This window comes from Pipistrellus hanaki (assembly GCF_964339955.1).
Source record: "Pipistrellus hanaki genome assembly, chromosome: 1".
NCBI classification, from domain to species: Eukaryota; Metazoa; Chordata; class Mammalia; order Chiroptera; family Vespertilionidae; genus Pipistrellus; species Pipistrellus hanaki.
In genome coordinates, this window is record NC_140503.1 from 102,732,970 (window position 1) to 102,751,756 (window position 18,787).

The window sequence follows — 18,787 nt, forward strand, 5'->3', positions numbered from 1 at the left end:
ATTTCAATGGTATTCTGCCTTGTATAACACACATTTACCACTGTAGTCTCCTATCAGGAAAGAATATAGGATTCATACAGTGTTTCATGTCATCTTAACTCGAATTAAGGATTTCCCGGATCTTAGCTACTTTTTCTACACTAAGAACTGACTTGGAGAATCTCAGCTGTTCTAAACAAGCTCTCATCTGTTTACAGTCATTTTCACTGAATTATTCATGTTTTCATGGAGTTTCCTATATTCTGCCTTCTAGTCCAAGTATAAGCTTTGCCCACTTTATCAAACAACTTCCTACACACCGTTATGAACTGAGGCAGCTCGGGAACATTGTCTCTCAACTGTGTTATAGAGTGTAGTACTACATTTCAGTGAAGTGCAAGGCTTTCCAAAGCTGCCGAACGTGTTTCTTTCTCTATTTCAATGGTATTCTGCCTTGTATAACACACATTTACCACTCTAGTCTCCTTTAAGTAAAGAATATAGGATTCATACAGTGTTTCATGTCATCTTAACTCAAATCAGGATTTCCCGGATCTTAGCTACCTTTTCTACACTAAGAACTGACTTGGAAAATCTCTTTCAGCTGTTCTAAACAAGCTCTCATCTGTTTACAGTCATTTTCACTGAATTATTCATGTTTTCATGTAGTTTCCTATATTCTGCCTTCTGGTCCAAGTATAAGCTTTGCCCACTTTATCAAACAACTTCCTACACACCGTTATGAACTGAGGCAGCTCGGGAACATTGTCTCTCAACTGTGTTATAGAGTGTAGTACTACATTTCAGTGAAGTGTAAGGCTTTCCAAAGCTGCCGAACGTGTTTCTTTCTCTATTTCAATGGTATTCTGCCTTGTATAACACACATTTACCACTCTAGTCTCCTTTAAGTAAAGAATATAGGATTCATACAGTGTTTCATGTCATCTTAACTCAAATCAGGATTTCCCGGATCTTAGCTTCCTTTTCTACAATAAGAATGGACTTGGAGTATCTCTTTGAGCTGTTCTAAACAAGTTCTCATCTGTTTACACTCATTTTCTCTGAATTATCCATGTTTTCATGTAGTTTCCTATATTCTGCCTTCTGGTCCAAGTATAAGCTTTGCCCACTTTATCAAACAACTTCCTACACACTGTTATGAACTGAGGCAGCTCGGGAACATTGTCTCTCAACTGTGTTATAGAGTGTAGTACTACATTTCAGTGAAGTGTAAGGCTTTCCAAAGCTGCCGAACGTGTTTCTTTCTCTATTTCAATGGTATTCCGCATTGTATAACACACATTTACTACTCTAGTCTCCTTTAAGTAAAGAATATAGGATTCATACAGTGTTCCATGTGATCTTAACTCGAATTAAGGATTTTCCAGATCTTAGCTACCTTTTCTACACTAACAACTGACTTGGAGAATCTCTTTCAGCTGTTCTAAAGAAGCTCTCATCTGTTTACAGTAATTTTCACTGAATTATTCATGTTTTCATGTAGTTTCCTATATTCTGCCTTCTGGTTCAAGTATAAGCTTTGCCCACTTTATCAAACAGCTTCCTACACACTGTTATGAACTGAGGCAGCTCGGGAACATTGTCTCTCAACTGTGTTATAGAGTGTAGTACTACATTTCAGTGAAGTGTAAGGCTTTCCAAAGCTGCCGAATGTGTTTCTTTCTATATTTCAATGGTATTCTGCCTTGTATAACACACATTTACCACTGTAGTCTCCTATCAGGAAAGAATATAGGATTCATACAGTGTTTCATGTCATCTTAACTCGAATTAAGGATTTCCCGGATCTTAGCTACCTTTTCTACACTAAGAACTGACTTGGAGAATGTCTTTGAGCTGTTCTAAACAAGTTCTCATCTGTTTACAGTCATTTTCTCTGAATTATCCATGTTTTCATGTAGTTTCCTATATTCTGCCTTCTGGTCCAAGTATAAGCTTTGCCCACTTTATCAAACAACTTCCTACACACTGTTATGAACTGAGGCAGCTCGGGAACATTGTCTCTCAACTGTGTTATAGAGTGTAGTACTACATTTCAGTGAAGTGTAAGGCTTTCCAAAGCTGCCGAACGTGTTTCTTTCTCTATTTAAATGGTATTCTCCCTTGTATAATACACATTTACCACTCTAGTCTCCTTTAAGAAAAGAATATAAGATTCATACAGTGTTTCATGTGATCTTAACTCGAATTAAGGATTTCCCGGATCTTAGCTACCTTTTCTAACACTAAGAACTGACTTGGAGAATCTCTTTCAGCTGTTCTAAACAAGCTCTCATCTGTTTACAGTCATTTTCACTGAATTATTCATGTTTTCATGTAGTTTCCTATATTCTGCCTTCTGGTCCAAGTATAAGCTTTGCCCACTTTATCAAACAACTTCCTACACACTGATATGAACTGAGGCAGCTCGGGAACATTGTCTCTCAACTGTGTTATAGAGTGTAGTACTACATTTCAGTGAAGTGTAAGGCTTTCCAAAGCTGCCGAACGTGTTTCTTTCTCTATTTCAATGGTATTCTGCCTTGTATAACACACATTTACCACTGTAGTCTCCTATCAGGAAAGAATATAGGATTCATACAGTGTTTCATGTCATCTTAACTCGAATTAAGGATTTCCCGGATCTTAGCTACTTTTTCTACACTAAGAACTGACTTGGAGAATCTCAGCTGTTCTAAACAAGCTCTCATCTGTTTACAGTCATTTTCACTGAATTATTCATGTTTTCATGGAGTTTCCTATATTCTGCCTTCTGGTCCAAGTATAAGCTTTGCCCACTTTATCAAACAACTTCCTACACACCGTTATGAACTGAGGCAGCTCGGGAACATTGTCTCTCAACTGTGTTATAGAGTGTAGTACTACATTTCAGTGAAGTGCAAGGCTTTCCAAAGCTGCCGAACGTGTTTCTTTCTCTATTTCAATGGTATTCTGCCTTGTATAACACACATTTACCACTCTAGTCTCCTTTAAGTAAAGAATATAGGATTCATACAGTGTTTCATGTCATCTTAACTCGAATTAAGGATTTCCCAGATCTTAGCTACATTTGTACACTAAGAACTGACTTGGAGAATCTCTTTCAGCTGTTCTAAACAAGCTCTCATCTGTTTACAGTCATTTACAGTGAATTATTCATGTTTTCATGTTGTTCCCTATATTCTTCCTTCTGGTCCAAGTATAAGCTTTGCCCACTTTATCAAACAACTTCCTACACACTGTTATGAACTGAGGCAGCTCGGGAACATTGTCTCTCAACTGTGTTATAGAGTGTAGTACTACATTTCATTGAAGTGTAAGGCTTTCCAAAGCTGCCGAACGTGTTTCTTTCTCTATTTCAATGGTATTCTGCCTTGTATAACACATGTTTACCACTCTAGTCTCCTTTAAGTAAAGAATATAGGATTCATACAGTGTTTCATGTCATCTTAACTCGAATTAAGGATTTCCCGGATCTTAGCTACCTTTTCTACACTAAAAACTGACTTGGAGAATCTCTTTCAGCTGTTCTAAACAAGCTCTCATCTGTTTACAGTCATTTTCACTGAATTATTCATGTTTTCATGTTGTTTCCTATATTCTGCCTTCTGGTCCAAGTATAAGCTTTGCCCACTTTATCAAACAACTTCCTACACACCGTTATGAACTGAGGCAGCTCGGGAACATTGTCTCTCAACTGTGTTATAGAGTGTAGTACTACATTTCAGTGAAGTGTAAGGCTTTCCAAAGCTGCCGAACGTGTTTCTTTCTCTATTTCAATGGTATTCTGCCTTGTATAACACACATTTACCACTCTAGTCTCCTTTAAGTAAAGAATATAGGATTCATACAGTGTTTCATGTCATCTTAACTCGAATTAAGGATTTCCCGGATCTTAGCTACCTTTTCTACACTAAGAACTGACTTGGAGAATGTCTTTGAGCTGTTCTAAACAAGTTCTCATCTGTTTACAGTCATTTTCTCTGAATTATCCATGTTTTCATGTAGTTTCCTATATTCTGCCTTCTGGTCCAAGTATAAGCTTTGCCCACTTTATCAAACAACTTCCTACACACTGTTATGAACTGAGGCAGCTCGGGAACATTGTCTCTCAACTGTGTTATAGAGTGTAGTACTACATTTCAGTGAAGTGTAAGGCTTTCCAAAGCTGCCGAACGTGTTTCTTTCTCTATTTCAATGGTATTCCGCATTGTATAACACACATTTACTACTCTAGTCTCCTTTAAGTAAAGAATATAGGATTCATACAGTGTTCCATGTGATCTTAACTCGAATTAAGGATTTTCCAGATCTTAGCTACCTTTTCTACACTAACAACTGACTTGAAGAATCTCTTTCAGCTGTTCTAAAGAAGCTCTCATCTGTTTACAGTAATTTTCACTGAATTATTCATGTTTTCATGTAGTTTCCTATATTCTGCCTTCTGGTTCAAGTATAAGCTTTGCCCACTTTATCAAACAGCTTCCTACACACTGTTATGAACTGAGGCAGCTCGGGAACATTGTCTCTCAACTGTGTTATAGAGTGTAGTACTACATTTCAGTGAAGTGTAAGGCTTTCCAAAGCTGCCGAATGTGTTTCTTTCTATATTTCAATGGTATTCTGCCTTGTATAACACACATTTACCACTGTAGTCTCCTATCAGGAAAGAATATAGGATTGATACAGTGTTTCATGTCATCTTAACTCGAATTAAGGATTTCCCGGATCTTAGCTACCTTTTCTACACTAAGAACTGACTTGGAGAATGTCTTTGAGCTGTTCTAAACAAGTTCTCATCTGTTTACAGTCATTTTCTCTGAATTATCCATGTTTTCATGTAGTTTCCTATATTCTGCCTTCTGGTCCAAGTATAAGCTTTGCCCACTTTATCAAACAACTTCCTACACACTGTTATGAACTGAGGCAGCTCGGGAACATTGTCTCTCAACTGTGTTATAGAGTGTAGTACTACATTTCAGTGAAGTGTAAGGCTTTCCAAAGCTGCCGAACGTGTTTCTTTCTCTATTTAAATGGTATTCTGCCTTGTATAACACACATTTACCACTCTAGTCTCCTTTAAGAAAAGAATATAAGATTCATACAGTGTTTCATGTGATCTTAACTCGAATTAAGGATTTCCCGGATCTTAGCTACCTTTTCTAACACTAAGAACTGACTTGGAGAATCTCTTTCAGCTGTTCTAAACAAGCTCTCATCTGTTTACAGTCATTTTCACTGAATTATTCATGTTTTCATGTAGTTTCCTATATTCTGCCTTCTGGTCCAAGTATAAGCTTTGCCCACTTTATCAAACAACTTCCTACACACTGTTATGAACTGAGGCAGCTCGGGAACATTGTCTCTCAACTGTGTTATAGAGTGTAGTACTACATTTCTGTGAAGTGTAAGGCTTTCCAAAGCTGCCGAACGTGTTTCTTTCTCTAATTCAATGGTATACTGCCTTGTGTAACACACATTTACCACTCTAGTCTCCTTTAAGTAAAGAATATAGGATTCATACAGTGTTTCATGTGATCTTAACTCGAATTAAGGATTTCCCGGATCTTAGCTACCTCATCTACACTAAAAACTGACTTGGAGAATCTCTTTCAGCTGTTCTAAACAAGCTCTCTTCTGCTGACAGTCATTTTCACTGAATTATTCATGATTTCATGTAGTTTCCTATATTCTACCTTCTGGTCCAAGTATAAGCTTTGCCCACTTTATCAAACAACTTCCCACACACTGTTATGAACTGAGGCAGCTCGGGAACATTGTCTCTCAACTGTGTTATAGAGTGTAGTACTACATTTCAGTGAAGTGTAAGGCTTTCCAAAGCTGCCGAACGTGTTTCTTTCTCTATTTTAATGGTATTCTGCCTTGTATAACACACATTTACCACTCTAGTCTCCTTTAAGTAAAGAATATAGGATTCCTACAGTGTTTCATGTCATCTTAACTCGAATTAAGGATTTCCCGGATCTTAGCTACCTTTTCTACACTAAGAACTGACTTGGAGAATCTCTTTCAGCTGTTCTAAACAAGCTCTCATCTGTTTACAGTCATTTTCACTGAATTATTCATGTTTTCATGTAGTTTCCTATATTCTGCCTTCTGGTCCAAGTATAAGCTTTGCCCACTTTATCAAACAACTTCCTACACACTGTTATGAACTGAGGCAGTTCGGGACCATGGTCTCTCAACTGTGTTATAGAGTGTAGTACTACATTTCAGTGAAGTGTAAGGCTTTCCAAAGCTGCCGAACGTGTTTCTTTCTCTATTTCAATGGTATTCTGCCTTGTATAACACACATTTACCACTCTAGTCTCCTTTAAGTAAAGAATATAGGATTCATACAGTGTTTCATGTCATCTTAACTCGAATTAAGGATTTCCCGGATCTTAGCTACTTTTTCTACACTAAGAACTGACTTGGAGAATCTCAGCTGTTCTAAACAAGCTCTCATCTGTTTACAGTCATTTTCACTGAATTATTCATGTTTTCATGGAGTTTCCTATATTCTGCCTTCTGGTCCAAGTATAAGCTTTGCCCACTTTATCAAACAACTTCCTACACACCGTTATGAACTGAGGCAGCTCGGGAACATTGTCTCTCAACTGTGTTATAGAGTGTAGTACTACATTTCAGTGAAGTGCAAGGCTTTCCAAAGCTGCCGAACGTGTTTCTTTCTCTATTTCAATGGTATTCTGCCTTGTATAACACACATTTACCACTCTAGTCTCCTTTAAGTAAAGAATATAGGATTCATACAGTGTTTCATGTCATCTTAACTCGAATTAAGGATTTCCCGGATCTTAGCTACCTTTTCTACACTAAGAACTGACTTGGAGAATGTCTTTGAGCTGTTCTAAACAAGTTCTCATCTGTTTACAGTCATTTTCTCTGAATTATCCATGTTTTCATGTAGTTTCCTATATTCTGCCTTCTGGTCCAAGTATAAGCTTTGCCCACTTTATCAAACAACTTCCTACACACTGTTATGAACTGAGGCAGCTCGGGAACATTGTCTCTCAACTGTGTTATAGAGTGTAGTACTACATTTCAGTGAAGTGTAAGGCTTTCCAAAGCTGCCGAACGTGTTTCTTTCTCTATTTCAATGGTATTCCGCATTGTATAACACACATTTACTACTCTAGTCTCCTTTAAGTAAAGAATATAGGATTCATACAGTGTTCCATGTGATCTTAACTCGAATTAAGGATTTTCCAGATCTTAGCTACCTTTTCTACACTAACAACTGACTTGGAGAATCTCTTTCAGCTGTTCTAAAGAAGCTCTCATCTGTTTACAGTAATTTTCACTGAATTATTCATGTTTTCATGTAGTTTCCTATATTCTGCCTTCTGGTTCAAGTATAAGCTTTGCCCACTTTATCAAACAACTTCCTACACACTGTTATGAACTGAGGCAGCTCGGGAACATTGTCTCTCAACTGTGTTATAGAGTGTAGTACTACATTTCAGTGAAGTGTAAGGCTTTCCAAAGCTGCCGAATGTGTTTCTTTCTATATTTCAATGGTATTCTGCCTTGTATAACACACATTTACCACTGTAGTCTCCTATCAGGAAAGAATATAGGATTCATACAGTGTTTCATGTCATCTTAACTCGAATTAAGGATTTCCCGGATCTTAGCTTCCTTTTCTACACTAAGAACTGACTTGGAGAATGTCTTTGAGCTGTTCTAAACAAGTTCTCATCTGTTTACAGTCATTTTCTCTGAATTATCCATGTTTTCATGTAGTTTCCTATATTCTGCCTTCTGGTCCAAGTATAAGCTTTGCCCACTTTATCAAACAACTTCCTACACACTGTTATGAACTGAGGCAGCTCGGGAACATTGTCTCTCAACTGTGTTATAGAGTGTAGTACTACATTTCAGTGAAGTGTAAGGCTTTCCAAAGCTGCCGAACGTGTTTCTTTCTCTATTTAAATGGTATTCTGCCTTGTATAACACACATTTACCACTCTAGTCTCCTTTAAGAAAAGAATATAAGATTCATACAGTGTTTCATGTGATCTTAACTCGAATTAAGGATTTCCCGGATCTTAGCTACCTTTTCTAACACTAAGAACTGACTTGGAGAATCTCTTTCAGCTGTTCTAAACAAGCTCTCATCTGTTTACAGTCATTTTCACTGAATTATTCATGTTTTCATGTAGTTTCCTATATTCTGCCTTCTGGTCCAAGTATAAGCTTTGCCCACTTTATCAAACAACTTCCTACACACTGATATGAACTGAGGCAGCTCGGGAACATTGTCTCTCAACTGTGTTATAGAGTGTAGTACTACATTTCAGTGAAGTGTAAGGCTTTCCAAAGCTGCCGAACATGTTTCTTTCTCTATTTCAATGGTATTCTGCCTTGTATAACACACATTTACCACTCTAGTCTCCTTTAAGTAAAGAATATAGGGTTCATACAGAGTTTCATGTCATCTTAACTCAAATAAGTATTTCCCGGATCTTAGCTACCTTTTCTACAATAAGAAGTGACTTGGAGTATCTCTTTGAGCTTTTCTAAACAAGTTCTCATCTGTTTACAGTCATTTTCTCTGAATTATCCATGTTTTCATGTAGTTTCCTGTATTCTGCCTTCTGGTCCAAGTATAAGCTTTGCCCACTTTATCAAACAATTTCCTACACACTGTTATGAACTGAGGCAGCTCGGGAACATTGTCTCTCAACTGTGTTATAGAGTGTAGTACTACATTTCAGTGAAGTGTAAGGCTTTCCAAAGCTGCCGAACGTGTTTCTTTCTCTATTTCAATGGTATTCTGCATTGTATAACAAACATTTACTACTCTAGTCTCCTTTAAGTAAAGAATATAGGATTCATACAGTGTTCCATGTGGTCTTAACTCGAATTAAGGATTTCCCAGATCTTAGCTACCTTTTCTACACTAACAACTGACTTGGAGAATCTCTTTCAGCTGTTCTAAACAAGCTCTCATCTGTTTACAGTAATTTTCACTGAATTATTCATGTTTTCATGTAGTTTCCTATATTCTGCCTTCTGGTCCAAGTATAAGCTTTGCCCACTTTATCAAACAACTTCCTACACACTGTTATGAACTGAGGCAGCTCGGGAACATTGTCTCTCAACTGTGTTATAGAGTGTAGTACTACATTTCTGTGAAGTGTAAGGCTTTCCAAAGCTGCCGAACGTGTTTCTTTCTCTAATTCAATGGTATACTGCCTTGTGTAACACACATTTACCACTCTAGTCTCCTTTAAGTAAAGAATATAGGATTCATACAGTGTTTCATGTGATCTTAACTCGAATTAAGGATTTCCCGGATCTTAGCTACCTCATCTACACTAAAAACTGACTTGGAGAATCTCTTTCAGCTGTTCTAAACAAGCTCTCTTCTGCTGACAGTCATTTTCACTGAATTATTCATGATTTCATGTAGTTTCCTATATTCTACCTTCTGGTCCAAGTATAAGCTTTGCCCACTTTATCAAACAACTTCCCACACACTGTTATGAACTGAGGCAGCTCGGGAACATTGTCTCTCAACTGTGTTATAGAGTGTAGTACTACATTTCAGTGAAGTGTAAGGCTTTCCAAAGCTGCCGAACGTGTTTCTTTTTCTATTTTAATGGTATTCTGCCTTGTATAACACACATTTACCACTCTAGTCTCCTTTAAGTAAAGAATATAGGATTCATACAGTGTTTCATGTCATCTTAACTCGAATTAAGGATTTCCCGGATCTTAGCTACCTTTTCTACACTAAGAACTGACTTGGAGAATCTCTTTCAGCTGTTCTAAACAAGCTCTCATCTGTTTACAGTCATTTTCACTGAATTATTCATGTTTTCATGTAGTTTCCTATATTCTGCCTTCTGGTCCAAGTATAAGCTTTGCCCACTTTATCAAACAACTTCCTACACACTGTTATGAACTGAGGCAGTTCGGGACCATGGTCTCTCAACTGTGTTATAGAGTGTAGTACTACATTTCAGTGAAGTGTAAGGCTTTCCAAAGCTGCCGAACGTGTTTCTTTCTCTATTTCAATGGTATTCTGCCTTGTATAACACACATTTACCACTCTAGTCTCCTTTAAGTAAAGAATATAGGATTCATACAGTGTTTCATGTCATCTTAACTCGAATTAAGGATTTCCCGGATCTTAGCTACTTTTTCTACACTAAGAACTGACTTGGAGAATCTCAGCTGTTCTAAACAAGCTCTCATCTGTTTACAGTCATTTTCACTGAATTATTCATGTTTTCATGGAGTTTCCTATATTCTGCCTTCTGGTCCAAGTATAAGCTTTGCCCACTTTATCAAACAACTTCCTACACACCGTTATGAACTGAGGCAGCTCGGGAACATTGTCTCTCAACTGTGTTATAGAGTGTAGTACTACATTTCAGTGAAGTGCAAGGCTTTCCAAAGCTGCCGAACGTGTTTCTTTCTCTATTTCAATGGTATTCTGCCTTGTATAACACACATTTACCACTCTAGTCTCCTTTAAGTAAAGAATATAGGATTCATACAGTGTTTCATGTCATCTTAACTCGAATTAAGGATTTCCCAGATCTTAGCTACATTTGTACACTAAGAACTGACTTGGAGAATCTCTTTCAGCTGTTCTAAACAAGCTCTCATCTGTTTACAGTCATTTACAGTGAATTATTCATGTTTTCATGTTGTTCCCTATATTCTTCCTTCTGGTCCAAGTATAAGCTTTGCCCACTTTATCAAACAACTTCCTACACACTGTTATGAACTGAGGCAGCTCGGGAACATTGTCTCTCAACTGTGTTATAGAGTGTAGTACTACATTTCATTGAAGTGTAAGGCTTTCCAAAGCTGCCGAACGTGTTTCTTTCTCTATTTCAATGGTATTCTGCCTTGTATAACACATGTTTACCACTCTAGTCTCCTTTAAGTAAAGAATATAGGATTCATACTGTGTTTCATGTGATCTTAACTCGAATTAAGGATTTTCCAGATCTTAGCTACCTTTTCTACACTAACAACTGACTTGGAGAATCTCTTTCAGCTGTTCTAAAGAAGCTCTCATCTGTTTACAGTAATTTTCACTGAATTATTCATGTTTTCATGTAGTTTCCTATATTCTGCCTTCTGGTCCAAGTATAAGCTTTGCCCACTTTATCAAACAACTTCCTACACACTGTTATGAACTGAGGCAGCTCGGGAACATTGTCTCTCAACTGTGTTATAGAGTGTAGTACTACATTTCAGTGAAGTGTAAGGCTTTCCAAAGCTGCCGAACGTGTTTCTTTCTCTATTTAAATGGTATTCTGCCTTGTATAACACACATTTACCACTCTAGTCTCCTTTAAGAAAAGAATATAAGATTCATACAGTGTTTCATGTGATCTTAACTCGAATTAAGGATTTCCCGGATCTTAGCTACCTTTTCTAACACTAAGAACTGACTTGGAGAATCTCTTTCAGCTGTTCTAAACAAGCTCTCATCTGTTTACAGTCATTTTCACTGAATTATTCATGTTTTCATGTAGTTTCCTATATTCTGCCTTCTGGTCCAAGTATAAGCTTTGCCCACTTTATCAAACAACTTCCTACACACTGATATGAACTGAGGCAGCTCGGGAACATTGTCTCTCAACTGTGTTATAGAGTGTAGTACTACATTTCAGTGAAGTGTAAGGCTTTCCAAAGCTGCCGAACGTGTTTCTTTCTCTATTTCAATGGTATTCTGCCTTGTATAACACACATTTACCACTGTAGTCTCCTATCAGGAAAGAATATAGGATTCATACAGTGTTTCATGTCATCTTAACTCGAATTAAGGATTTCCCGGATCTTAGCTACTTTTTCTACACTAAGAACTGACTTGGAGAATCTCAGCTGTTCTAAACAAGCTCTCATCTGTTTACAGTCATTTTCACTGAATTATTCATGTTTTCATGTAGTTTCCTATATTCTGCCTTCTGGTCCAAGTATAAGCTTTGCCCACTTTATCAAACAACTTCCTACACACTGTTATGAACTGAGGCAGCTCGGGAACATTGTCTCTCAACTGTGTTATAGAGTGTAGTACTACATTTCAGTGAAGTGTAAGGCTTTCCAAAGCTGCCGAACGTGTTTCTTTCTCTATTTAAATGGTATTCTCCCTTGTATAATACACATTTACCACTCTAGTCTCCTTTAAGAAAAGAATATAAGATTCATACAGTGTTTCATGTGATCTTAACTCGAATTAAGGATTTCCCGGATCTTAGCTACCTTTTCTAACACTAAGAACTGACTTGGAGAATCTCTTTCAGCTGTTCTAAACAAGCTCTCATCTGTTTACAGTCATTTTCACTGAATTATTCATGTTTTCATGTAGTTTCCTATATTCTGCCTTCTGGTCCAAGTATAAGCTTTGCCCACTTTATCAAACAACTTCCTACACACTGATATGAACTGAGGCAGCTCGGGAACATTGTCTCTCAACTGTGTTATAGAGTGTAGTACTACATTTCAGTGAAGTGTAAGGCTTTCCAAAGCTGCCGAACGTGTTTCTTTCTCTATTTCAATGGTATTCTGCCTTGTATAACACACATTTACCACTGTAGTCTCCTATCAGGAAAGAATATCGGATTCATACAGTGTTTCATGTCATCTTAACTCGAATTAAGGATTTCCCGGATCTTAGCTACTTTTTCTACACTAAGAACTGACTTGGAGAATCTCAGCTGTTCTAAACAAGCTCTCATCTGTTTACAGTCATTTTCACTGAATTATTCATGTTTTCATGGAGTTTCCTATATTCTGCCTTCTGGTCCAAGTATAAGCTTTGCCCACTTTATCAAACAACTTCCTACACACCGTTATGAACTGAGGCAGCTCGGGAACATTGTCTCTCAACTGTGTTATAGAGTGTAGTACTACATTTCAGTGAAGTGCAAGGCTTTCCAAAGCTGCCGAACGTGTTTCTTTCTCTATTTCAATGGTATTCTGCCTTGTATAACACACATTTACCACTCTAGTCTCCTTTAAGTAAAGAATATAGGATTCATACAGTGTTTCATGTCATCTTAACTCGAATTAAGGATTTCCCAGATCTTAGCTACATTTGTACACTAAGAACTGACTTGGAGAATCTCTTTCAGCTGTTCTAAACAAGCTCTCATCTGTTTACAGTCATTTACAGTGAATTATTCATGTTTTCATGTTGTTCCCTATATTCTTCCTTCTGGTCCAAGTATAAGCTTTGCCCACTTTATCAAACAACTTCCTACACACTGTTATGAACTGAGGCAGCTCGGGAACATTGTCTCTCAACTGTGTTATAGAGTGTAGTACTACATTTCATTGAAGTGTAAGGCTTTCCAAAGCTGCCGAACGTGTTTCTTTCTCTATTTCAATGGTATTCTGCCTTGTATAACACATGTTTACCACTCTAGTCTCCTTTAAGTAAAGAATATAGGATTCATACAGTGTTTCATGTCATCTTAACTCGAATTAAGGATTTCCCGGATCTTAGCTACCTTTTCTACACTAAAAACTGACTTGGAGAATCTCTTTCAGCTGTTCTAAACAAGCTCTCATCTGTTTACAGTCATTTTCACTGAATTATTCATGTTTTCATGTTGTTTCCTATATTCTGCCTTCTGGTCCAAGTATAAGCTTTGCCCACTTTATCAAACAACTTCCTACACACCGTTATGAACTGAGGCAGCTCGGGAACATTGTCTCTCAACTGTGTTATAGAGTGTAGTACTACATTTCAGTGAAGTGTAAGGCTTTCCAAAGCTGCCGAACGTGTTTCTTTCTCTATTTCAATGGTATTCTGCCTTGTATAACACACATTTACCACTCTAGTCTCCTTTAAGTAAAGAATATAGGATTCATACAGTGTTTCATGTCATCTTAACTCAAATCAGGATTTCCCGGATCTTAGCTACCTTTTCTACAATAAGAATGGACTTGGAGTATCTCTTTGAGCTGTTCTAAACAAGTTCTCATCTGTTTACACTCATTTTCTCTGAATTATCCATGTTTTCATGTAGTTTCCTATATTCTGCCTTCTGGTCCAAGTATAAGCTTTGCCCACTTTATCAAACAACTTCCTACACACTGTTATGAACTGAGGCAGCTCGGGAACATTGTCTCTCAACTGTGTTATAGAGTGTAGTACTACATTTCAGTGAAGTGTAAGGCTTTCCAAAGCTGCCGAACGTGTTTCTTTCTCTATTTCAATGGTATTCCGCATTGTATAACACACATTTACTACTCTAGTCTCCTTTAAGTAAAGAATATAGGATTCATACAGTGTTCCATGTGATCTTAACTCGAATTAAGGATTTTCCAGATCTTAGCTACCTTTTCTACACTAACAACTGACTTGGAGAATCTCTTTCAGCTGTTCTAAAGAAGCTCTCATCTGTTTACAGTAATTTTCACTGAATTATTCATGTTTTCATGTAGTTTCCTATATTCTGCCTTCTGGTTCAAGTATAAGCTTTGCCCACTTTATCAAACAGCTTCCTACACACTGTTATGAACTGAGGCAGCTCGGGAACATTGTCTCTCAACTGTGTTATAGAGTGTAGTACTACATTTCAGTGAAGTGTAAGGCTTTCCAAAGCTGCCGAATGTGTTTCTTTCTATATTTCAATGGTATTCTGCCTTGTATAACACACATTTACCACTGTAGTCTCCTATCAGGAAAGAATATAGGATTGATACAGTGTTTCATGTCATCTTAACTCGAATTAAGGATTTCCCGGATCTTAGCTACCTTTTCTACACTAAGAACTGACTTGGAGAATGTCTTTGAGCTGTTCTAAACAAGTTCTCATCTGTTTACAGTCATTTTCTCTGAATTATCCATGTTTTCATGTAGTTTCCTATATTCTGCCTTCTGGTCCAAGTATAAGCTTTGCCCACTTTATCAAACAACTTCCTACACACTGTTATGAACTGAGGCAGCTCGGGAACATTGTCTCTCAACTGTGTTATAGAGTGTAGTACTACATTTCAGTGAAGTGTAAGGCTTTCCAAAGCTGCCGAACGTGTTTCTTTCTCTATTTAAATGGTATTCTGCCTTGTATAACACACATTTACCACTCTAGTCTCCTTTAAGAAAAGAATATAAGATTCATACAGTGTTTCATGTGATCTTAACTCGAATTAAGGATTTCCCGGATCTTAGCTACCTTTTCTAACACTAAGAACTGACTTGGAGAATCTCTTTCAGCTGTTCTAAACAAGCTCTCATCTGTTTACAGTCATTTTCACTGAATTATTCATGTTTTCATGTAGTTTCCTATATTCTGCCTTCTGGTCCAAGTATAAGCTTTGCCCACTTTATCAAACAACTTCCTACACACTGATATGAACTGAGGCAGCTCGGGAACATTGTCTCTCAACTGTGTTATAGAGTGTAGTACTACATTTCAGTGAAGTGTAAGGCTTTCCAAAGCTGCCAAACGTGTTTCTTTCTCTATTTCAATGGTATTCTGCCTTGTATAACACACATTTACCACTCTAGTCTCCTTTAAGTAAAGAATATAGGGTTCATACAGAGTTTCATGTCATCTTAACTCAAATAAGGATTTCCCGGATCTTAGCTACCTTTTCTACAATAAGAAGTGACTTGGAGTATCTCTTTGAGCTTTTCTAAACAAGTTCTCATCTGTTTACAGTCATTTTCTCTGAATTATCCATGTTTTCATGTAGTTTCCTGTATTCTGCCTTCTGGTCCAAGTATAAGCTTTGCCCACTTTATCAAACAATTTCCTACACACTGTTATGAACTGAGGCAGCTCGGGAACATTGTCTCTCAACTGTGTTATAGAGTGTAGTACTACATTTCAGTGAAGTGTAAGGCTTTCCAAAGCTGCCGAACGTGTTTCTTTCTCTATTTCAATGGTATTCTGCATTGTATAACAAACATTTACTACTCTAGTCTCCTTTAAGTAAAGAATATAGGATTCATACAGTGTTCCATGTGGTCTTAACACGAATTAAGGATTTCCCAGATCTTAGCTACCTTTTCTACACTAACAACTGAATTGGAGAATCTCTTTCAGCTGTTCTAAACAAGCTCTCATCTGTTTACAGTAATTTTCACTGAATTATTCATGTTTTCATGTAGTTTCCTATATTCTGCCTTCTGGTCCAAGTATAAGCTTTGCCCACTTTATCAAACAACTTCCTACACACTGTTATGAACTGAGGCAGCTCGGGAACATTGTCTCTCAACTGTGTTATAGAGTGTAGTACTACATTTCTGTGAAGTGTAAGGCTTTCCAAAGCTGCCGAACGTGTTTCTTTCTCTAATTCAATGGTATACTGCCTTGTGTAACACACATTTACCACTCTAGTCTCCTTTAAGTAAAGAATATAGGATTCATACAGTGTTTCATGTGATCTTAACTCGAATTAAGGATTTCCCGGATCTTAGCTACCTCATCTACACTAAAAACTGACTTGGAGAATCTCTTTCAGCTGTTCTAAACAAGCTCTCTTCTGCTGACAGTCATTTTCACTGAATTATTCATGATTTCATGTAGTTTCCTATATTCTACCTTCTGGTCCAAGTATAAGCTTTGCCCACTTTATCAAACAACTTCCCACACACTGTTATGAACTGAGGCAGCTCGGGAACATTGTCTCTCAACTGTGTTATAGAGTGTAGTACTACATTTCAGTGAAGTGTAAGGCTTTCCAAAGCTGCCGAACGTGTTTCTTTCTCTATTTTAATGGTATTCTGCCTTGTATAACACACATTTACCACTCTAGTCTCCTTTAAGTAAAGAATATAGGATTCCTACAGTGTTTCATGTCATCTTAACTCGAATTAAGGATTTCCCGGATCTTAGCTACCTTTTCTACACTAAGAACTGACTTGGAGAATCTCTTTCAGCTGTTCTAAACAAGCTCTCATCTGTTTACAGTCATTTTCACTGAATTATTCATGTTTTCATGTAGTTTCCTATATTCTGCCTTCTGGTCCAAGTATAAGCTTTGCCCACTTTATCAAACAACTTCCTACACACTGTTATGAACTGAGGCAGTTCGGGACCATGGTCTCTCAACTGTGTTATAGAGTGTAGTACTACATTTCAGTGAAGTGTAAGGCTTTCCAAAGCTGCCGAACGTGTTTCTTTCTCTATTTCAATGGTATTCTGCCTTGTATAACACACATTTACCACTCTAGTCTCCTTTAAGTAAAGAATATAGGATTCATACAGTGTTTCATGTCATCTTAACTCGAATTAAGGATTTCCCGGATCTTAGCTACTTTTTCTACACTAAGAACTGACTTGGAGAATCTCAGCTGTTCTAAACAAGCTCTCATCTGTTTACAGTCATTTTCACTGAATTATTCATGTTTTCATGGAGTTTCCTATATTCTGCCTTCTGGTCCAAGTATAAGCTTTGCCCACTTTATCAAACAACTTCCTACACACCGTTATGAACTGAGGCAGCTCGGGAACATTGTCTCTCAACTGTGTTATAGAGTGTAGTACTACATTTCAGTGAAGTGCAAGGCTTTCCAAAGCTGCCGAACGTGTTTCTTTCTCTATTTCAATGGTATTCTGCCTTGTATAACACACATTTACCACTCTAGTCTCCTTTAAGTAAAGAATATAGGATTCATACAGTGTTTCATGTCATCTTAACTCGAATTAAGGATTTCCCGGATCTTAGCTACCTTTTCTACACTAAGAACTGACTTGGAGAATGTCTTTGAGCTGTTCTAAACAAGTTCTCATCTGTTTACAGTCATTTTCTCTGAATTATCCATGTTTTCATGTAGTTTCCTATATTCTGCCTTCTGGTCCAAGTATAAGCTTTGCCCACTTTATCAAACAACTTCCTACACACTGTTATGAACTGAGGCAGCTCGGGAACATTGTCTCTCAACTGTGTTATAGAGTGTAGTACTACATTTCAGTGAAGTGTAAGGCTTTCCAAAGCTGCCTAACGTGTTTCTTTCTCTATTTCAATGGTATTCCGCATTGTATAACACACATTTACTACTCTAGTCTCCTTTAAGTAAAGAATATAGGATTCATACAGTGTTCCATGTGATCTTAACTCGAATTAAGGATTTTCCAGATCTTAGCTACCTTTTCTACACTAACAACTGACTTGGAGAATCTCTTTCAGCTGTTCTAAAGAAGCTCTCATCTGTTTACAGTAATTTTCACTGAATTATTCATGTTTTCATGTAGTTTCCTATATTCTGCCTTCTGGTTCAAGTATAAGCTTTGCCCACTTTATCAAACAACTTCCTACACACTGTTATGAACTGAGGCAGCTCGGGAACATTGTCTCTCAACTGTGTTATAGAGTGTAGTACTACATTTCAGTGAAGTGTAAGGCTTTCCAAAGCTGCCGAATGTGTTTCTTTCTATATTTCAATGGTATTCTGCCTTGTATAACACACATTTACCACTGTAGTCTCCTATCAGGAAAGAATATAGGATTCATACAGTGTTTCATGTCATCTTAACTCGAATTAAGGATTTCCCGGATCTTAGCTACCTTTTCTACACTAAGAACTGACTTGGAGAATGTCTTTGAGCTGTTCTAAACAAGTTCTCATCTGTTTACAGTCATTTTCTCTGAATTATCCATGTTTTCATGTAGTTTCCTATATTCTGCCTTCTGGTCCAAGTATAAGCTTTGCCCACTTTATCAAACAACTTCCTACACACTGTTATGAACTGAGGCAGCTCGGGAACATTGTCTCTCAACTGTGTTATAGAGTGTAGTACTACATTTCAGTGAAGTGTAAGGCTTTCCAAAGCTGCCGAACGTGTTTCTTTCTCTATTTAAA